At 40.7% G+C, this 12,768-nt stretch overlaps 1 protein-coding gene across 1 annotated transcript in view; it reads right to left on the reverse strand.

The window, feature by feature from the left end:
• The window catches only part of LOC149440067 (ATP-dependent chromatin remodeler CHD7-like), a 156,812-nt gene that overhangs the window by 99,536 nt on the left and 44,508 nt on the right, over positions 1–12,768 (reverse strand). The gene's annotated exons all lie outside the window — the stretch shown is intronic.

The following is a 12,768-nucleotide window of genomic DNA, read 5'->3' on the forward strand; positions in this document are numbered from 1 at the left end:
ATCAGACTCACCTACTCTCCTCTCCTTTAGGCGCACCCTGAAAACCCACCTATTCAGGGAAGCCTACCCCACCCCCTGCTAATTTGCCGACCTCCTCCACTCTTCCTACCACTCCATCCCCCACAGCTATCTCCTCCTGTACCACTATCCCCTCCCTCCTAGATTGTAAGATCGAAAAAGCAGGGCCCTCGAACCCCTCAAGTTTTGCATTGTATTGTTACTGTACTGTCGTATGTTCTGTCCTCCTTTGTAATGTACAGCGCTGAGCGAACTGTTGGCGCTTTATAAATACTGTATAATAATAATAGTTGGCATTCATTGCTATGGGCTACCACATCCTGTCTGAGTGTTTAAGGAACTGATAAATGCAAGGAGTGGCATGGGAGAAATAATTGTTGCCCACAATACTCGCAAAACTTTTAAGCTGAATGAGGGCTTATTTACATCAGTAACATGTGTACAACAGTAAGCTGGTGTGTGCTGTGAAGGGGTGGTGGGATGCATTAAAGGACAAGTTCACCTTTTGAACAAAAATAATGCATGCACATTTTATGCAGTTATAAAAATGTGCATTTATTATTTTTCGTTGCAGGAGCCTGTAAAGCAGTGCACCAGTGATCAGCAGATCGCTGGTGCCATGCAGGTCTTCTGCAGACCTGTCAGTATATATCTGCTTGCTGTACGGGATGTACATCAGGCAGCGGCTGCAACCCTAAAGACAGATGAACTTATCCTTTAAGACCAATAATACAATTTCCTTTTTTTTATTTAAAATTTCACAAAATTACTTTTCATTCATCTTTATGCACTGCTGAAGCATGTTCTGATTTTTTTTTTCTGTGCACGCCAGTGCAACCCAGTGATGTAAACTAATAGGACATAAAGCAAATGGTCTGGTCTATGTGCTGGGAACATTTTTGTGCAAAGCTGCCCAGCGCAGCTCACTACATTCGGTGTGAATGGGCCCTCATTGTTATGGGCACAAAAAATATTAATTATATATATATATATATATATATATATATATATATATATATATATATATATATATATATCAAAATAAAAACAACAAGCACCTAATCTAAAAAACGCAATGTCACCGACAACTCCAGAGAACTAAAGCTCCACACAAACCGCCACTAAAAGTGTTAGCAAGACAGGTAATTGCTGTCCATGCTAGGAGTTGTAGTTCAGCAATCAATGTCTGAATACAGCACATTTCGTACCAAGGCAGCAAAGTAACAGCACATCAACAAGGAAAAGTTGATCATTTTAGCAGACAAAAAAAAAATTAAGTAAAACAAGCCGCCCACTGTCTACACAACTGAGCAAATGAAGAAAAAAAAAAAAAAAAAAAAAGTGTCAGACGTTGTATGGAAGTTTCCTGTAAGAGGTTAAAACTTCTAATAAAAATAGATGGGAGTGCAGGAAATAAAAGGACCAAGCCTCTCGGAGAAAGCAAGACGTGAGTCTTCCCAACTGTCCTGGAGCTTCTAGTGCACATGGACAGAAGTCTCCCATAGCATGAGGCTCCATTTCCAGCCTTTATTTCCGCTCTAACTGCCACAAATTATACAACACTACAGCTGAACGCTGGGCCCCTTTCCTTTCATCTGCACGCCAAGAGCAATCACATTACCCTGGTAACCAGCGCTCACGTGACCAGCACCTGCTCTTTTGGCTGGATGCCATTGACTCAAGCCATCTGCTTCCCTCAATCAGCTTTCAAACATTGGCAACACCTGCGCTGCTGCGTTTTGTGGTCCTCTTTTATTTATATATTTTTTATTAGTTTCCTAGTGAATCAGTGCAACTGAAAAAGAAGAAAAAAAAAAAGAAAATAAAAAAACTCTACAGTGTCATTAACTCATTCTCTTCTGATATTCAATATGTGGCAGAAGTGTATTCAAAAAGAAAGAAAGGGAGGGGTCAAAAGTGAGAGCACTCTACTGGTTGTCGAGAGGCTAGTAGTGAAAAGGTTAAAAACACCCCACCCCGCGAGCCGTACTAAGCCCCCCTCCTCCAGTGACTAGTAGTGTGGACGACCAGAGGCAACTTTGCCTCTTTTCTAGCCCCCTCCTCATGTAATGTACAAAGCAGTAAGGGAAATCAAAGCATTCTCTATAAATATTCATGAACGGCGTTCTTAATTTTATAAAACAGTTCATCTGTAAACAGGAGAATCTCTGCTAGTCGGCTTAGAGATGACAAAAAACAAAAACCTGCTTAGATTTCATTCAATTGACAGTTCCAGCAGTTAGACCTCTTTTCAACCCCAAATTGTCAGAGCACAAGTTTAAAAACAACCTTCGATACAAACAGTGTTCAGCTGTGTGACCATTGATGGCGTTTAGACAAATGCAGCAATAGGATACTTCTCTACTGAAAAGATCAGGGCTTCAGGAAGAATTTTCAATGTACTGGAAATATTTCTAACGAATCTCAACTAAATTGAAGACTTTTTTTCCCTGTCATTGCTTGACATGTTCTAATTTTTTTCCCCCATTCAGCTACATATTGTTAATTCAAGTGAAGTTGTTTCATAAAACATATGCAAGTCATCCCATGACGACAACATGTGGCAAACAATCAATTTTCTCATTATTGCCTTGTGATTGGCTGACCAGAAATATCATGAACAGCCGAGAAAACAGCAGTAGAGGCCTTCTGGAAATTGAACCTTGGAGGCTGGTGATAATCTAGAAAAGAGTAGAACATTTGTAAAAGGGAGCTACAATATCTGATCATCTCTAATACTTCTACTTATTCAAAAAGCGAGTATTAAAAACGTAAGGAAGGTTTAGAGCCGCTGTTTGATTTGGATAGCTGCCTGTGTCCATATTTGGGAGATTTCACCTCACTTCCTGTCCAAAGTGAATGGAAATCTCACCTTTGATAACAGTCAACAGGACAGGTGTCACTATCAGTAAGATTTCCCACTCTCTCCCTGTTCTGGTGACAACTGTTAATTTTGGACTTTGCCCTTACTTTTTGTCCCAAAGACAATCGCTCCAAGGACAGGAAGTGAAGAGAAATCTCCCCAGCGGTGACAGACAGCAATTGAACAGCCAACAGATATTCTCACAGTGTATCTAAAGCCAGCCATAGATGGTTTGAAGCCAGTCCCTCCTGAACCAGCCAAGATTCAAACCTTCTATGGGCAGACTGACTATACCCAATTCAATTGTTGTACAACTTGGGTACAACCAGGCTATCGAATTTTTCATGCGATTACTGCCAGCAGCTATAGCCACTAGCAGTAATCACTGTCCCCCCCCCCCTCCACTGGGTGAACACAATAGCTCCGCGGGAGGGATTCCCCCATCAGCACCAGCTGTCTTGATGGGGGAATCGAGCAATTTTCTTTCCTTCCACCCGTGGTTGTAGAAAAGAATATTACATCGTTTGTGGCCAGCTTACAGCTATAATGAAAGTTTTAGCTGGAGTTTCAAAGTGAACATGCTTTCAATAAAGCCTGTAACACAAAACTCAGCCATACAACGAAGATTTGCATCTTCCCAACAAGGGTAATAGGTTAGGGGTTTTGAGATTTTTTTGAAAGAGAAGGGCCAAAGAAAATGCTAAAATTGCATCTGAAGAAAAGCCAAACCTTGAAGACTTTATTGCAGAAAACCTTTTGCAGCTTGACCTGTATGAATATGAGTCTTGAAGACATTTACCATAAAGAACAATGGTTTGATAACAGCAATAACCATGAGGAAAGCCCACACCATGTCTAGTAATAGTTAAGCTTTTGTACAGAAGCTGCAGATCTCTACTCTGCTGCCATGGCAAGATAAAAGTCAGCAGCTAATACTTTGTAATGGGTGGCTCTGTTGTCACAAAGGGAGGCTCACCTTTGGTGTAATATCAACACCAACAATACAACCCCTTCAATTAGTTAAATGTGGCAAGCTGACATCAAAGTAATATAAAAAGGCAAAGAACGGTTTTATCTGCTGGCTGGGTTCACTTAATGTCATGTAGGCTCTTTTAAGAACTGCTACGTGTAACTGCCTGTAGTGAAAGATCTTATTTTACCAGTTTGCTAATATGAGCTAAGACAAGCTTGAAATGCAACACCTACAGGGTCACCATCATCATACTGCCAACTATTGTATCAATCAGGACATTTGGGGACAGCGTGAGCTTCTCTACATCAACCTTGTACATTTTTACTCACTTAAACTGAGCAGCAACGTGATTGTGGGTGTTCTCTAGGATAAGAAATTTTCTTCATGGTAAACTCCAGGTTAAGCAAATATTTTTTTTTAATAAATGAGGTCTGTATTCTTACTTGAATTGAGGTCTGTTTTGTAACTTTCCTTGAGATCTGTGCAGTAATCCAGCATGAAACTGCCACAGGAGCTTCCTGTATTAAAGACCAGTCACTGCTGCTCCCTCTCCTGATGCAGGTGACTGGTCTTGTCTCTGCCCCCTCCTGTGGTTCTCTGCAGGCAGTCTGCTGTGGGTGGGCCTGCAGGTTCCCTCCCACAGTTCTGCTCTCTGCACAGACCATGTATAGAAAAATCATGATGTCACTGCTGCAGGTAATAAGTGAGTTTGCAAAGATGTTTCACACAAAAGTAGATATTATTTGTGGCTATTAAACAATATATTTAAACAAAATTCCGTGTCTGCAAATCAGCTTTAGGCATCATGCTCACGGGCAGACAAAACTGCAGCTGTTGAGGGGTCTTAATTTTTTTTTTGTCTCTAAGAGCAGTTCTTTATTAGCTTATGTGGCCATGCGTTTAGACCAGTATTTTAGAGTTTACAGTAGCCTTTTTTATCCTTTTTACCCAAGAAAAACCCTAGAAATAATTTTCAGGTCTTAGGGAACTCCTGGTAAGATTAGTCTGTTAGGGGTCATTGGGAAAATGCCTGTTAAATTTGTGGCTGTAATTGGGAAGAAAGGGGTGGCCACAATGACTTCCTCACAGTCATGCCGCAGGCTCTGCCAAGTAGCCTTGGACCTGGAACTATGAAGACACCCTCAAATGGGAGGTCAGTTAGCCAAAAGTCAAGGAACCCCTAGACACCCTGAAGGAACCCTATAGTTCTATGGAACCCTGGTTGAAAATGGCTGGTTTAGAGGCATAAACGAATGCACCACAGCTGCGTTCATAGAGGAGCTTATGAGCAGAATTTACGCATCTAAATATAAACCAATGACCTGAATAAATTAATATTCTGGCCAGAAGAATGCATGTTTATCGCCATATGCATAAACGAGAGTAGATATGCAACAATAGAAGCATTTTTTTTTTCTGGCAGAAAGAATCCAGCATTTTTGGGACATAAATGTACAGTCAGGTCCATAAATATTGGGACATCAACACAATTCTAACATTTTTGGCTCTATACAGCACCACAATGGATTTGAAATGAAACAAACTGTCAGCTTTAATTTGAGAGTATTTACATCCAAATCAGGTGAACGGTGTAGGAATTACAACAGTTTGCATATGTGCTTCTCACTTGTTAAGGGACCAAAAGTAATGGGACAATTGGCTTCTCAGCTGTTCCATGGTCAGGTGTGTGTTATTCCCTCATTATCCCAATTACAATGAGCAGATAAAAGGTTCAGAGTTCATTTCAAGTGTGCTATTTGCATTTGGAATCTGTTGCTGTCAACTCTCAAGATGAGATCCAAAGAGCTGTCACTATCAGTGAAGCAAGCCATCATTAGGCTGAAAAAACAAAACAAACCCATCATAGAGATAGCAAAAACATTAGGCGTGGCCAAAACAACTGTTTGGAACATTCTTAAAAAGAAGGAACGCACCGGTGAGCTCAGCAACACCAAAAGACCCGGAAGACCACGGAAAACAACTGTGGTGGATGACCAAAGAATTCTTTCCCTGGTGAAGAAAACACCCTTCACAACAGTTGGCCAGATCAAGAACACTCTCCAGGAGGTAGGTGTATGTGTGTCAAAGTCAACAATCAAGAGAAGACTTCACCAGAGTGAATACAGAGGGTTCACCACAAGATGTAAACCATTGGTGAGCCTCAAAAACAGGAAGGCCAGATTAGAGTTTGCCAAACGACATCTCAAAAAGCCTTCACAGTTCTGGAACAACATCCTATGGACAGATGAGACCAAGATCAACTTGTACCAGAGTGATGGGAAGAGAAGAGTATGGAGAAGGAAAGGAACTGCTCATGATCCTAAGCATACCACCTCATCAGTGAAGCATGGTGGTGGTAGTGTCATGGCGTGGGCATGTATGGCTGCCAATGGAACTGTTTCTCTTGTATTTATTGATGATGTGACTGCTGACAAAAGCAGCAGGATGAATTGTGAAGTGTTTCGGGAATATTATCTGCTCATATTCAGCCAAATGCTTCACAACTCATTGGACGCCGCTTCACAGTGCAGATGGACAATGACCCAAAGCATACTGCAAAAGCAACCAAAGAGTTTTTTAAAGGAAAGAAGTGGAATGTTATGCAATGGCCAAGTCAGTCACCTGACCAGAATCCGATTGAGCATGCATCTCACTTGCTGAAGACAAAACTGAAGGGAAAATGCCCCAAGAACAAGCAGGAACTGAAGACAGTTGCAGTAGAGGCCTGGCAGAGCATCACCAGGGATGAAACCCAGCGTCTGGTGATGTCTATGCGTTCCAGACTTCAGGCTGTAATTGACTGCAAAGGATTTGCAACCAAGTATTAAAAAGTGAAAGTTTGATTCATGATTATTATTCTGTCCCATTACTTTTGGTCCCTTAACAAGTGGGAGGCACATACGCAAACTGTTGTAATTCCTACACCGTTCACCTGATTTGGATGTAAATACCCTCAAATTAAAGCTGACAGTCTGCAGTTAAAGCACATCTTGTTCGTTTCATTTCAAATCCATTGTGGTGGTGTATAAAAAAATGTTAGAATTGTGTCGATGTCCCAATATTTATGGACCTGACTGTATATACCTGAGTGCATCAGACCTAAAAAAGTAAAAAGTCAGCACCAGGCAAAGCACTCTGCTAAGCTGGAGTATGAAGGAGTACCTGCCTTCCCATTCCATGAAAACATTAGGAAAGATTGCAGAGGCGATCTTCTTCACACCCTTTTTGTAAGTCACTTACAGTACCTGCAATACTACTGTAAAAACAAAGCGCAAACAGGACCTAAACAGTAAATTATTTGCTGGATACTCAGCCTATACATTCTAGGGGCAGGAATATCACCAATATCAATTACAAGTAACTTATGCACCAAAAGTTTGTGAATATCTGCATCAAGCAGAGCCATCCGAAACATGGCTTCATACACGGTACATGAACACACCTGTGAATACATAGATTCCCAGTTAAGCTCTATGATGCTGTAATGCAGATACAGGTCAATGCTGTGTCATATTTCAGTGAAGCTATGATGCCTAGGTTGGGGTATGCACAGTCATGAATTATTGAATTAGACTCCATGCACACTAGCAGTTTTTCTAAGCTCAAAAACGCTAGAAAAAAAAGCTGGATGAAAAAATCGCTGATAACAGCGTTTTTGTTCCGGCTTGTAGTATCGTTTTAGTAGCTTTTAGGAATGTTTTTACAGTAAAATGTAGGGAAAAAAAGCTATAAAAAAGCAATTAGTTGGCAGTTTTAGTAGGAGCATTTAGCGTTTTTTTCTGTCAGAAAAACGCTCCCAAAAACTCTTTTTTCTGCTCCTAAAACGCTGAAGCTTGAAAAATACTACTAGCCTAAAACCGTGTGCATAGACAGACTGGATAACACATTTTAGCTTCTAGGAGCAGAAAAATAAATGCCAACAGCTTCTAGGAGCCAAAAAAATGCTAGTGTGCATGGAACCTTAATGTAGAGGTTATCAGTAAAGTCAGATCATCTACAATGCGGTTTACTAGCCATGTTTAAACCAAATACCACAGACATTCCTCCAGGGTATTTGTAAGCCCAGTTCAGGTGGAATGACAAACCTAGCTCAAGAAATAAAACTGTTGGAAAAGAACATAAACTAGTGCAAAGCTGTGCATTGCTTTTATTTTTCAAAAGAATTCTATAATAAGCTACAAAAATTCTTTAAAAAGTTACAAGAACGCCAACAACGCAGCCAAAACCCACAATAAAGCATTTGAAACTGAATAGTAAGGTCCAATACATACAAACAGCATCCATTTAGATTTCACCCATCTGTAAAAGGAAGGTTGACTGTACGTCCTCATGCACACTGGATGTTTTTACAGCGGCTGTTTTTGGCTTTTGGTGGGGGTTTTTTCTACAGCCAGTAAACTCCCCAGCATGTTATCCTGTATGTCCATGCATACAGACTGTTATCAATGTTTTTTGGATGGAAAAAAAACCCAGAACTAGTGGGTTTCTAGAGATGTTTTCTAGCTGTAAAAACACTAACACTGAAAAAAAAAACGGCAAAACACGGTAAATCGTGACAAACCAGCGTTTTGGGACTTTTGAGCAGAAAAAAATATTTTTTTTGGTCAAAAACTGCAAACGCTAAACAAACACACATTTTTAACATGACTTTACACAACTAACATTACCAGTGTTATTAAAACGCATGGAGCCTAACAGTTGCTATGAATTACTGCCTTTTGCATACTGATCCTAATTTTACTGAATAAACCCATCCGGACACAATCTCCACAGACTCCTCTCACCAAGATTCTGGATTTATTTTAACCACTTCTCATTATTCTATTTCCTGCTCTCCTCAACAGCCACCTCTCTGAAATTCAGTTATTCACAGCCAGAAACTTACAGACATTCAAGAAAAATATAACCCATGGGAATCTTTATTTTCCTGTATTTTAACTGTAAAACCTTGGTTAAACAAAAAGAATGTCAAATTCAAAAGGACACATTTTGAGACCATAAACAAAAGCGAATAGGTGAGGGTTATGAAAATACCACTTTTGTATTGTACTTATTGAGCCTTTAACAGGATTGAACATTCTGTCCATTCATAAGACTATGGCCTGTTCACTGCAGTGACCAGTGATATCTACAAATGTGATGGTCTAATCTTCTAAGCATCAAAAACCTATTCATGTTGGTGGTCATAACTGTTGGTTGCCTGAAGCAATTCTGTCATGAGAGATTAGTGTAGACCGCCATTACTGAACTCTCCTTTTGAGAATGCCAATTCCCTGGCTGTCATGCTGCTGGCTCACAACAATTAAAATCAAGAATTCTGACATTCATTTACAGCATGCTTGTTCTGGATCTGTGACTTGGATGTTCTGCCAGACACAGTCAGGAAACATTCAGAAGAGAAGGCCAGCAGTGGCAGCCCTATACACTTCTCATGGCAGGGTCACTTTAAACATGCATGTTGACGCCTAAATTGGAAAGACTGATTCTTTTTTTTACTTTTTCAGCAGTCTCCCCACTCCAGCATTATGGGTTATATTTTAAATTTGTTTACCAAACCTCATCAACTTCCCCTTACATTCTTCACAATAATGAAGAGATGACAAATTCTATGCAAAGGTACTGTTAAGACCTTTTTTGTAGTCACAATTTCCTAGACAGCAGTCATTGCATGACAATTGTTGCAGCCCTCTGAATGACAGTATCCATGCTGTGCACTTAAACATAATGAATATCTGCAGAGGGTACTAAACCAATGTGCAATAAAAGTGGTAACAAATGAAAGGCCACATAATACAGTATTGTCATGCAGATATTTCTTAGGAAGCAGCTTTTCCATAAAACTCAAAAAACTGTAAAATTCCCAGAAAGCGCTGTAAATTCTAACAGTAATCTGACGTATATTTTAATCCTAATGAAAACAGTGTTTCTGAGCCGATTTGGATTAGGTACTTCTGACTGTGCCTCCATCTGGAAATTATATACTTCCCAATGCTGGTCACAGCTTGAAAAACAGGTTCAGATGTTTGAAAACTGTTCCGAACAGTTGTAAAACATTTCTGATTCCGAAGACAGAAAATGACGTTTTTTTACACTGTATTTCCAAATGCCGCTCTGGCAATTGCTATTTACACCTGAGCATATGTTTATATATTATTTCATGCTGACATATTACTGTGTACTGCAAGCATCTATAAATGGCAAGCAAGGAGTTCTTGCTCCATCACAACATAGATCCCAACTGTCCAGTGCTGTCCTCTTTCATGGACTTGTGTATAACAAAGTTGAGCAGGACTTTGCACACTGCATTAGGTTTTCCAGGATCGATGAACTCAAACCAGCAATACACTAAACACAACCAGTTGTATGTATATGAACACCTAATGAGCTACGTCTAGCAGACTGTCACAGGATGAATAAGTGGCAGACAACATACAAGCTTTGGTAGATAGCTGAGCGAACTATTGGCGCTTTATAAATACTAAATACTGAATAATAATATCAGCCATATTGAAAATGATTTTACATGCATTTTAACTTCATGACCTGCAAACAGCAAAAATTTCTCAACCCAAACACTAGGAAAGTATAAATAAAAAGGGTCTACAATTATCAAGTCCAGGAGGCTCAAGTGCAAAGGATTTCAGGACATCTCACAAGGTGAAGTTTGTAAAAATTAGCAGAAAATGTCATAGATTTTCCTCAAAACATAAGACATTTTTAACTAGTTCATTACAGTGGAGCTTAAACCAACTCTGCTAAATAAATCTCTACACTAAAATGGCCCCTGCAAAGAAGTCGTTAAATGCTCAATTCTCTAATGGTCCCCTCCCCACCTGCCAGTTGTCACTAGGTGGACACAGAATGGTAGGGGCCAGCAGACTGAACCACTGAGTGGAGCTAGGCACTAGGTCAGGGGTCACCAAACTTTATAAACAAAGCGCTAGATACTGTCCTTTAGACTTAAAGGAGGGATGGATCATAGGGGGGCAGTCAGTTCTGTACTGCTGAGACCCATTTTCAGCCAACAGCGGGCTAAAGCACAGAAACCCGCTGTCAGCCGACATCACTCAGCCGGTCCATGCTGGGGAAAGATCCCGACTTAAAAGTCAAAATCCACCCCAGAGTCTGGAGCTACACCTGGCTCAGCCTCTCAGCAGTCCTCTGAGAGCCTGAACCAGCAGCTCCCTACCCCTTCACAGCCCAGCACTCCATTTAAGAATGGGGGGGGGGGGGGGGGGTCGGGCAGAGCAGAAAGCGTTGACTGACAGTCACCTCTCTCTGCTAAGAGGGTCTGTGAGAACTCAGCGATCATGTGATCACTGAGTTCTCACACTTGGAGTCAGTGATGGACAGATGCAGTATCGTACCGATGCTGCATCCACGTAGGCAAGTATGATTTGGAATAAAAAAAAAAAAAAAAATTCCCATACTTCGCTTTTAAGGGGGGGGAGGAGGGATGGGCCAGACTGTGGCCACAGAGTAGAAAAGGTCCCAACATCAGTGGGGGGAATAAAAAAAAATGGTTTCAGTGGGAGGAATATCACACCATTGCTGGTGTCAGTGGGAGGAATTGTGCGCCATCGTTGGTCTCATTGGGAGGAATTGTGCCCTATCGGTCTCATTGGGAGGAATTCTGCCCCTTCATTAGGATCAGTGGGGGGAATTAGGTCATTGGATGAAAATAGTGCTTCGAAGGCTGGTTTAAAGCAAGCCAAATATGTCTTTCTGGTACTTTTTGAACAAAGTGAGAAAAGTTTAAAAGTGTAGAACTTCTGCTATTGAATTTACTGCGGTCTGGCTTCCCACTGTAAAGATTTTGCCTTGCTTACTGTCCCGGAGATTCGAGAAACAAACAGTGAGAGAACCACCTCAAAGTGAGGGAAAATCCACCTTTGACAGTTGGCACCTAAACAGCTGTCCCCATTGGGAGATCTTCCCGTCAACTCTTATTCTGGTGACAACGGTAACAATTTAAAATATTGTCCTACAGTCTGACAGTGATCACTATTCCAGAAAGTGAGAATAAACCTACCAAAGGGGGTGACAAACCAATAGAAGCAACTTGACAGACGGTCTCCTTCTCAACCCAATATTAGAAGAAAAAAAAAATAGCTGCATGTTACCTTTAAAGACTATCTCAAGGATTTATTTCATTTTAAATAAGTTGTTTGGACCATGCACTAACAGATGTGCCCTCTGGGAGAGCTGTAAAGATAGTATACAGCCTGAGCTGCATATAGTATACAGCATCCTGGCAGCATAAAGGGGACTTCTTATCCCGCTCCCAGATTAAAATCAAGTCTGCTGGAGCGCTGCTCAGTCATTCACAGGAAACATTGTACTTTATGAATGATTACAAGGCTACCTCTGATAGGTTGAGGCTGAGGTGGAGATGCTGTCATCTATTCAGAAAATACAAAGTTTCCTGTGAATAGCTGAGAAGTATTCAGTCCAACTCTATTTTGTTCCATGAGCGGGATGGAACGTCCTTGTCCGCCTACTGGAACGTAGCTGTGTATACTGTATATCGCTGATGCTAAATACAGTTTATACAGCACTTAAAGGGCACATCAGTTAGTGAAGGTAATAGCTTGGTCCAAATGGACTATTATAAAAGTGAAAAAAGCTGGAGTTAGGCTTTAGACACATCAACCAGTATTTATAAACTCTGATCCCCCATGTACCAATAGTTGGAACAGGTAACAATAGTTACTGGTATGGTAATAATGACAAAAGGAAAACTCTAAAACTGGACTTGCTGTGGATACATGAAATCAGAGTAAAACATTCCAATGTAAGATATTTATATTTTACATGCATTTTTTTACTTTGCACCAGGACAGCACAAACTCCCTGATGTTGTGGAATATTCCCAAAGAGCAAGTCAGACATCAACAATATTATATGCAGCACT

Source organism: Staurois parvus, unplaced genomic scaffold, assembly GCF_062004578.1.
Source record: "Staurois parvus isolate SC_StPar_1 unplaced genomic scaffold, SC_StPar_1.0 ptg001119l, whole genome shotgun sequence".
NCBI classification, from domain to species: domain Eukaryota; kingdom Metazoa; phylum Chordata; class Amphibia; order Anura; family Ranidae; genus Staurois; species Staurois parvus.